Source organism: Podarcis liolepis (genome assembly GCF_965112155.1).
Source record: "Podarcis liolepis genome assembly, chromosome: 10".
NCBI lineage: Eukaryota > Metazoa > Chordata > Lepidosauria > Squamata > Lacertidae > Podarcis > Podarcis liolepis.
This window is the reverse complement of record NC_139562.1, coordinates 44475182-44485787: the sequence shown is the minus strand read 5'-3', so window position 1 is coordinate 44485787 and position 10606 is coordinate 44475182.

Sequence of the window (10606 nt, the reverse complement as noted above, 5' to 3'; positions counted from 1 at the left end):
TTCAATGCTATTTTGGGATTTCTGGGATTGTTCATGACAGTTTTTTGATCAAATGGTTGCGTAGGAGAACTACACAGTGTACTTAAATCCTGGAAATATGAATTGGACAAAATAATATGAACACTGCATGCATTAATGGACTGGGGAAAATGGCTGATTTCTACCTTATAAGAGTTGCGTTCTGAAGTTGCTTTGTGGTCACAGAGGTAATTTCTCTGTATAATGACAATTATATCTGTGTGGATAATGTAATTATGCTGCTTATTACATATTTTGTCAAGAACGTATACTCTCAATGAGTTCTTAGTCTTTCTCATTAATGTAGAAAAAACACATGGAAGGTGGATCAATCTAAGACAGTTTTAGTTCTTGCTTTTTTTCATATTGCATTGCTACATCAGAGAAAATGTAATATTGGATTCCAGACATTCATTAACCTTCTTTGTTAATATATGTCTTCTGCGGTGGAAGGCCACCTTACACAGACTCATACATCACTGAAACAGAAAGCGTTGACTATCAACAGAGAGCAGTTTCCCCCTTTGGTGAGTGTTTGGCAAAACATGTTCATTGTTCTCTCCCGAAAGTTGGACATAAGATTCTTTAAGGCAGCGTAGGCCAACTGATGGATATTAACATGATTAATTGGAATCTCCGGATTCTCAGGCAGTTCTCTGAGAGTGCCAACAAGCATTCAGACAAAGGCGATCCAGTCAGCAGAGTGTACTTAGACTTTCAAAACTCCTTCAACAAAGTACCTCACCAAAGACTCCTGAGGTAGCTTAGCAGTCGTGGAGAGGTTCTCTTCTGGGTAAGGAACTGGTTAAATAGCAGGAAGCAGGGAATTTACATTGAATTGTTTTCAACATTTTATTGCCCATTCCCTCAGTTTGGAGAAATCCTTTTTGGAGCTCTTTGTAATCTTTTCGTTTTAATGACCCTGAACAATTTAGTATTATCAGCAAACTTGGCCACCTCACTGCCTACTCCTAACTCAGAGGTAAAGGGACCCTTGACCGTTAGGTCCAGTCGTGACCAACTCTGGGGTTGCGGCGCTCATCTCACTTTACTGGCCGAGGGAGCCGACGTAGAGCTTCCGGGTCATGTGACCAGCATGACTAAGCCGCTTCTGGTGAAACCAGAGCAGTGCACGGAAATGCCATTTACCTTCCTGCTGGAACGGTATCTATTTATCTACTTGCACATTGACGTGGTTTCGAACTGCTAGGTTGGCAGGAGCTGGGACTGAACAACGGGCGTTCACCCCTTCGCGGGGATTCGAACCACCGACCTTCCGATCAGCAAGCCCTAGGTTCTGTGGTTTAGACCACAGTGCCACCCGCTCCTAACTCTAGATCAAGTTTAAAAGCACAGGTTTGAATTCTGACCTTGGGGTGGACTCCACTCTTTTCTCTCCATCTGGAGAACTGTCCATTTATTCCTACTCTTTGCTTGCTTCAACTTAACCAATTTCTGACCTCTCTTCCTATTCTTTGACTACTAAGTTTACTCAGGAGTCTGTGGTGAGGTATTTTGTTGAAAGTCAAAGTACTCTGTGGGCAACCTTCCGGGAGCCACATGGCAGTGGTTGGCGGGACCAGAGGCAAAAGTAGGTGGAGCAATTAATGTACATTTCCCTTTTGTACAGGTGCCTAAGTTTCTACAAATACTCATACATCCTTCTCTGTCCTGCATCCAGGCAATCAAGAAGCATTACCAGAATTCAATGAAGCTTTCCAGTCAGGGGGAAACATTCATGGAGGTTAGGAAGCAGTGCCAGTTGGGGTGTGTGGCAGTGAAGGTGTTATGTAGTGTAGTTTCACCCTGGGCCAACAGGGGGATACTGTATATAGTTTTCACTCAGGTCTGTAGATAGTTTTCACTCAGGTCTGCAGATAGTTTTCACTCAGGTCTGCGGCAGTTATTTTAGGCGGGAACTCTGGGCTGTTGTGGTTACAATGTTGTCTGGTTGCGAAGGGTTGGAACTCTGATGCAAAAGGCCCTTGTGGCCACCCCCTCCACACCCAGTTGAGCACCCGGCTGATGGTGCGATCCTGGGCAGAGGCGGAGGCCACAGTGGCAGCCGATACAGGCGCTGCCGGAAGATCCTAAATCAGAAGGAGCGATGAAGCTGGAGCCGGGTCTTCCACAAATGCTGGAAGAGGGCAACGGCTGAGGGCGTCGGCATGGCCCATCGATTTCCCCGGGCGATGGATGAGCCGGTAGTGGTAGGCAGCCAGGAAAACAGTCCATCGCAGCATGCGTGGTGAGAGGACCGGTGGAGTTGGACGATCACCGGCGAGGAGGCCCAGGAGTGGCTTGTGGTCAGTGATGAGGTCAAAAGTCCTGCCATAGAGGTATTCATGGAACCTCTTCACTCCAGCCACAAGTGCCAATGCCTCCTTGTCGAGCTGGCTGTAATTCCGTTCTGTCGGAGATAGTGTCCTGGAAAAGTAGGCGAGCGGTGCTTCTCTTCCATCTGGAAAACGGTGACTAAGGACAGCACCGATGCCAAAAGGTGAGGCGTCGCAGGCAAGGACCAGCGGCCTGGATTCACTGTACTGTACCAGCACACTGTCTGAAGAAAGGAGGGCCTTGACCGCGTTGAAGGCCGCCGTCTCTCGATGACCCCAGGCCCAAGGCGTCTTAGTGCTAAGGAGTCGGTGAAGAGGCTCAGCCACTGTGGCTTTGTGGGGCAGGAACATGTTATAAAAGTTCAGCAGCCCCAGGAATGCCTGCAACTCCGTTTTGTTCTTTGGTGTGGGGGCCTGCTGGATAGCGCGGATCTTGGATGTGGTTGGATGAAGGCCGGAGGCATCGATAAGATAGCCCAGGAACTCTACATGTGGAACGGCAATCTGGCACTTCTCCCTCTTTACCTTGAGCCCGGCCTCCTGGAACCTGGTCAGCACGGCACGGAGGCGCTCGAACAGCTGCTGGTGTGAGTCTGCAGACACCAAGACGTCATCAAAATATGGTACCACGCCCGGAAGCCCTTGCAGGAGACGCTCCATAAGGCTTTGGAAGATGCCAGGAGCCACACTCACCCCGAACTGCAACCGGCGGCAACGGAATGCCCCCCGGTGGGTGTGGCTCCTGGCAACCACAACAGCCCAGAGTTCCCGCCTAAAATAACTGCCGCGGACCTGAGTGAAAACTATCTACAGACCTGAGTGAAAACTATATACAGTATCCCCCTGTTGGCCCAGGGTGAAACTACACTACATAACACCCCTCCCCACCGAGATAAGGCGTTAGTTACAATCGTAATGGTTTCCTTATATACAGCACTACGCGTAATGGTTCAATTAGGCACAAAAGCATATCGGTTACATTTCCCATACTTAGACCAACAGTGATACCTGTCCAACAACATAGTCCTTTAAATAAGTTGGGCGCTTGGAAACTCTGCCAGACCGCCGGGGACTGGTAGCCAAGTCCGGAGGGCCACACAGTTCTCGCTGAGGCACTGGCGCGCCTGGACCGGGGAGACTGGCATGAGCGGGTCGCCGAATACTTGTTCGTGCAACACATCACCCCTCATGCGGCCACAGGGAGGAGTCCTGCTGAACTGCTTATGGGCCGCCGCCTCAGGTCACCGCTCGACCGGCTACACCCAGACTTTGCCGTGGCTGAACCCCCAGGCTGTGCCAACGCACCACGGTCATTTGTCCCAGGAAACCAGGTCTTTGCCCGGAACTATGTGGGGGACATCCCTTGGGTGCCAGCCACAGTAGTGGGAGTCACTGGACCTCGCTCGTACCAGGTGGCACTCGAAGACGGACGCTTGTGGCGACGGCACATAGACCAGCTTAGGCGCAGGGTTGGGGACTTGGACACTACTGAGGTGCCCCCAACTGCGCTTGCGGCTCCAGAAGAGACACGTACAGATGGCGAGGCCCCACTTACACCTCCCTCGCAAACTGCCAGTGTGGAGCCGGACCAAGCCGTTTCAGAACAGACTCAGACCACTCCACTTGCGGAGGCTCCACCCACAGCAGCGGATCCAGGGGAGTTGGTTCCAACGCCACCTAGGGTCGCACCACAGCCTCAGCGAGAACTGTGTGGCCCTCCGGACTTGGCTACCAGGCCGGCTGACAACATTGTAACCACAACAGCCCAGAGTTCCCGCCTAAAATAACTGCCGCGGACCTGAGTGAAAACTATCTACAGACCTGAGTGAAAACTATATACAGTATCCCCCTGTTGGCCCAGGGTGAAACTACACTACATAACAGAAGGGGTGTTGCCAGGGGGGAGTCCTGAGGCCCAGACAGAGAGGCGTTGAAGATCACATTTGACCCTGCAGGCCTGAGGTTCCCCACCCTGAAACAGACCCTTACCTGGATCCCAGATGGCTCTTATGTTCTCTGCAGCTCTGATTTGCAGGAAAAGCATGACTGACTTTCGTCAGGGAGTGGATACAAAAATATAGACGCTGTACTTTTTATATGGAGAATGAGACATATGTCCACATTTTTATTCTTGGCACAAACAAGCTGACATTTTCTGGCAGGTGTGAAGGCTGCAGCATTCAAGGAAGCAATGCACACATCTTTAAAATGACAGCTTCCAAGCTCTCCAGTTTGCAAAAAAGCTGACAGTTGGCAGATATCTTTGTAACTTGCCAAAATCCAAACAGATCCCCTGTGAAACATTTCATTTTGGGGGGGGGGGGAAGGGGAATGACAGGTCCTGGCCTTAATGCCTCCTGGATTACTGGAGTAAATGCCGTCCAAACTTTATAGCAGCCTTCTTGTTCTTCTTAATGAAAGCCAAGAAGAATCCTGAAATGATTTGTAATGAAGAATGAGGTGTTTAATCCTCAATTTCAGCTCAAGGCAATTGGGAGCTCCTTCTCAAAAACAACAACAAAAAACCCTCTAGCTTTCAAAACTGCAAAGAGCTGTTGTTCCTTGGAGCTAGAGAAGGAAGCACAGAAACTGCTGGCAGTTTAGGTCAGATAAACTGATCCTGGTTACGTATTGATAACAAGTCAACAGTTTATCTTCCTCTGCCACATAGAAAATCTTGAATTGGTCAGCAAATGCTGGTGTGCTGCTTGATGCAGTGTTATATGTTCTTGGGAAGCTCTTTAGTAAAACAAGACTCTTTTACATTGTGTTTACATGGTCTATTTCAGAAGGTCCAATGCAAGAGAAGAAGAGAAGTAGAAGAGTTTGGATTTGATACCCCGCTTTATCACTACCTGAAGGAATCTCAAAGCGGCTAATATTCTCCTTTCCCTTCCTCCCCCACAACAAACACTCTGTGAGGTGAGTGGGGCTGAGAGACTTCAGAGAAGTGTGACTGGCCCAAGCTGCATGTGGAGGAGCAGGGATGCGAACCCGGTTCACCAGATGAGGAGTCCACCACTCTTAACCACTACACCACGCTGGCTGTACCTCTTTAGTCAAGAACAGTGTGATCCTGAAAGTCCTTGAGTCCCATCACGCTTCTTTGTCATCATCCACAGAAATTCACCAACACAGCTGTATTACAGAAGGATGTTTAGCATCATGCACACAGCTCGTGCCTGGTTGTGCACTTGTAGAATACCAATGGGCAATACAGGAGGTTGCATGGTTTCCTAATTTGTAGGTTTTCAAGGAAAGGTTGGAAAGGCTTCTTTTAATCATTCTTGTCCAGTCCATAGGCAGAGGGTTTGGTTTAGGACAGTGCTCAGGGCCAGCCCAAGGCATTTTGGCATCTGAGGTGAACCACAAAATGGCGCCCCCTCCTTTCCAAGGAAGAATGGGTGAGCAAAGTTCTACATCAAAAGCAGGCAGAGGAATAAAGATCTACATTGGGATCTGCTGCCTCTGTGGATCCTGCCACCTGAGGCAGTTGCCTCACCTTGCCTCATTGGTGCGCCGGCTCCTGATAGTGCTGTATGTTATGGCAGGAAGCATTATGCACACATGCCCACCAACACTTCATGCACACATCATTTTATTTCCTCCAGTTGTGCAGTTTTTATCCATCTCTGAGACTGTGAATTCTGTGGGTATGCCTTTCACTTTTTAATTAAGGAATATTTGGTTCCTTATAACATGGAGATTATAATGTGCAGATTCATTACAAGCACATATGTGGAATGTGACGGTGGGCTGTGGCAATGGATTATCCACCAGTAAACTAGAAATAGCAACAAAAGACATGTTTCTTGGCCGATATGCATAATGACCGGGAAATGTGTATAATGCCAAAGAACATACAAAATGCAGTTGAGATGTATACATTCCCCAAGGTTTTTTTGTAGTTTATGCACATTGCCTGGAGGATGTACAAAACCCTGTTAAGTTATGGATACTCCTCAAGGCCTTATCGGAGAGTATGCAGAGTGCCCAGGGAATATCCAAAAAGCAGCCAAGATAAGTAAAACTCCCTTATTCCGAATAGGATTCTTCACAAGAAAAGGGAAAAGTTGAGAGCTAGGAGATATGCACATTCCTCAAAGCGTATACGTATGCCTGGGAATTGTGTACAGTTTCTTCTTCATGGACAGATAACGTGAACATTCTTCATAAGATATAGTAAATGTGCACAATGGCTGGTTTTTATGGACATTAACCACTTAACTCATATTATCTCTAACACATACAGCACTTACAGTTCTAGGGTTTTTTCCTAGAAAAATAGGTGCCGGTACCCTTGAGTACCCCCTGAGGGGGGGAGAATCGGCAGTAATACAAACTTTTATAATACAGACTTTTGCCTAAAAGTCAAATTACACATTCAGAAACGCCACGCATTCTGTGTTATAGGAAGGCTTTACTAAGAAGTCTTTCCAGTGCATAGAAAAACTATGAGTCTGGTTGACAGCTGAGAGGAAATGCATAGCAGAGCATTTTTGCCGTTGATGCAATGGTCTATATGTCATACCTTGGGTTTTGTACGATAGCCCAGAAATTCCTCACAAGGCTATTTGCCTCAAAGCATTTCTAGGCTCCCTATCTAAGGAATAATTTAGTGTCTTAGAAACATGTCACAGTGTTGGCAAGGATTTTAATATGAAGATTAGTGCTTATACTGGCACCTCTCTGACCTCGAGTGAAAGGAAAAAATGGTCCACCGCAACAACAATGATAGCAAAGGCATGTGTGTGAAAGACAAATGGAGTCAAAGCAAGACTGCCTGACTGCCATTATATAAGCCAGGCTGGTAAAAAAAAACCAGAAGCCTTTTTGATAGGTATTTTAGGCCAAGAATTACCAAAAGGGAAATGCAAGTTATTTATGTATGTGACCACTGCGGCAAGAATTTTAATAGCTCAGAACTGGAAATCTGAAGAAATACCAAAAAAAAGAACAATGGCAAGAAAGATTGATGGACTATGCAGAGTTATCAAAGTTAACTGACAAACTACATGAAAAAGATAACAGTGACTTTAGGAACCATTTACAATTTAGCTGCAGAAACAACAAAAAGAAATGGACTCATTGGCAGGATTTGAATAAACTTTCACAACTTTATTGAATACAAAAATAGAGGATGACAATGCAATAACATTTAATAGTATATATACATGCAGAATGGGACGCGGGTGGTGCTGTGGGTTAAACCACAGAGCCTAGGACTTGCCAATCAGAAGGTTGGCGGTTCGAATCCCTGCGACGGGGTGAGCTCCCGTTTCTCGGTCCTGGCTCCTGCCAACCTAGCAGTTTGAAAGCAGGTCAAAGTGCAAGTAGATAAATAGGTACCGCTTCCGCGGGAAGGTAAATGGCGTTTCCGTGCACTGCTCTGGTTCGCCAGAAGCGGCTTAGTCATGCTGGCCACATGACCCGGAAGCTGTACGCCGGCTCCCTTGGCCAATAAAGCGAGATGAGCGCCGCAACCCCAGAGTCGGTCACGACTGGACCTAATGGTCAGGGGTCCCTTTACCTTTTATACATGCAGAATACAAGAAACAATGTAACAAACCAGAAGGGGAAGATGAGGGATGTCAGGGAGGGGATTGTAAATGTAATGGTAAGGTAGGATTGGATAATGACATATGATATTTGCTATTTGCAATTAAAAATTATATAAGCCAGGCTGAATGAGCTACAAGTCACCAGTATACTAATATACTATTACTTGGTTATTCCTCCTAAGCAGCTTTGGATTTCCCACCCCTAATTGCACATTTATTCCAATTTGCAAGGAATCTAATTCCTAGAGAGACAGATGAGCAGATGGTGGTCCGTGAGGAGGAAGGAAACTGGGAGCCAGGCATCCATCTTCAACCAAATGTCAATATGCTGAGCAAGCTTCTTGGATCTGTTACTTAAATGAAGGAATTGTTTTGTCTACATACCCTCAGAACTGAATGCAGATACCATTGTCAAAAGGAGAGGCAGAACTAACTGAAGTGAGAAAATGCAGCTTTAAGACCCAAATATTCTTCTGATGTGTTTAAGGAGTTATTCCCCCACCTCCCTTTCCTATCTTGTATGGAATGGTTTCCCAATGTCTCAAAAGAATGTTAAAGGAAGATCTGGCAAAAAAGGAGAAGAGCTTTAAGCAGAATTTCTCAGTCATATCTGATAAAGTATGTTTTTTGTCCTGACTCAGAGCTCTGCACATGTCTAAGTAGTTCATAAGTGCCTCATCATATTAGACAATTATTATTCTATTAAGGAGTCCAGATTTCCACTCCATTTGATAACATCCAAATCCAAAAGAGGTCAAGGTATCACCTTCTGTTTAATCTGGGGCCAGCATCAGAGCAGCATGGATTGTCTTTGCAAAGCTTACTTTATTTAACTTTCGTCTGCTCAGTTGTCGCTGCATTCCTAAAATCTCTTGATCAAAGGCGTCAAAGATTTCAGCCAGTAGAAACTTTCACAAGTGCCACTTGAAGCATTGCACTTCCCGTCGCTGAAACTCAAATCTAAATTCGACATTGGCTATCTTTGATTTTAAAAAGTCTCCGACTCATTTTCCATCTTAACATTTGTGCATCTGAAATGCATTCCAGTATCATGTGTAAAATGTCCTGAGTCTGACTCTGGGTAGTTTATGCAGTTCCTGTAAGACCTCTGGGTGAACTTCAGAAGATATATGGATGCCACTTACAGGAGAACATAAGCAGTCCCTCCCCCTTCCCCTTGCAAGATCATGTTATGCATAATCATATCTTGGTCTATGCTGTGAAGCAAACATTTATACTGGTCTTCTTACTGCAGCCAAAATCTTGTGCATTAGCTGTATCCTCTGCAACTGGAAGGAAACTAAACCTCATTGATTCCCTCACCCTCACTGCGATACCTCCATATCTTAGGTTCCGCAAAATAAATATTAAGCTTCGTCCTGCTGCCATCTTCGGGAAATCAAATAAATCAAAAGGAATGAATTAATTTGGAATGCCGCAAAAGAAGTCGTGTTCGTGTTCTAAGAATACCACACAAACAATTATAAGCTCAAGTAACACAGGCAAGAGCCTGATCTAACTAATATGATGAGCCTGTCTGGCGCCAGCCGTAGTTTTGGCGAGATGCCAGCCAGTGGCCCAACATTCTAGTCTTGCACTTCGAGTTGAAATGGTCAGAGATAAGCTGCAAAGTATTTCCTTTTGGAATAACCTCCCTGTTGGAAAGGCCAGGATTCACAAGTCACATTTTCCATACCAACCTTGTGGCACTGTCAGTGGCAAACACTGGCAGAGGAAGAGGGGTGTGGGGGAAGCGCATTGCCCCTGGCAGCGAGATCCCAGTGGGATGCCATTGTTGCTCCCCCCCTGCCCCCGCTGGGTACCACGCCCCTGCAGGCAGCGCGTCACGCCCCTGTGGGCAGCGCACCACGCCCCCCGGGATGCACACCAGCCCTTCCCCCGCCTGGTCTCTGCCCCCCGGTGCCGGAGCATGAAGCTCCACCACTGGTGGCAAATGATCCTTACAGGCAGGAATCTTAATCTTCACTCTGTAGTGATGTACTTCAGCATGGTTTTTAAAGAAAAACATGGAAATTTAAGTGTGAGAGGTCTTTTACAAGGTACCCAACAGCCTGGTCTAGTGCTTCCTTGGTTTGCAAGAGATACTTGCTTCTGGCTACTTAGTCACATCTTAGATGGTCCTACTGAACTATCCAGCAGTGACCTTTGTCAATCTCATGCCCTCCCGTCTTGGACGGCAGTTCCCATAGAACCAGACTGGCCAAGGGCACCAGACTGGCAAAGGCTACCCTATTGTCATCCAACTGATATTTGCTAGAAACACAGAGACAAAGCATGGGCATCATCCTGACCCCAAAATCATTTTTAATCCACTGTATTTTTGTTGTTTTCCCATATTTTATTGTATTTGTATTACTCTTGTTAGCAGCTTTTAGTTGCAGTTACATCATATGGATTTGAGGAAGAGATAAATTATACACTGTATTCTCCATTAAAATCAAGTAGTCCATTTTTGTGCCTTATTCAGAGTTCTGGCATTAACCTTGAAATACCTGAACACTTTGAGGCCAGGTTACCTCAAATCCTACCTTCTCCCATATATTCCTGCCCTAGCAGTTAGATCTTCAACAAGGACACTTCTCTGGATTCCTGCACCTAATAAAGTGAGACAGGGGGCTATTATATATATATAAATAATCTTTATTAATTTAAATTACACACATATACAAA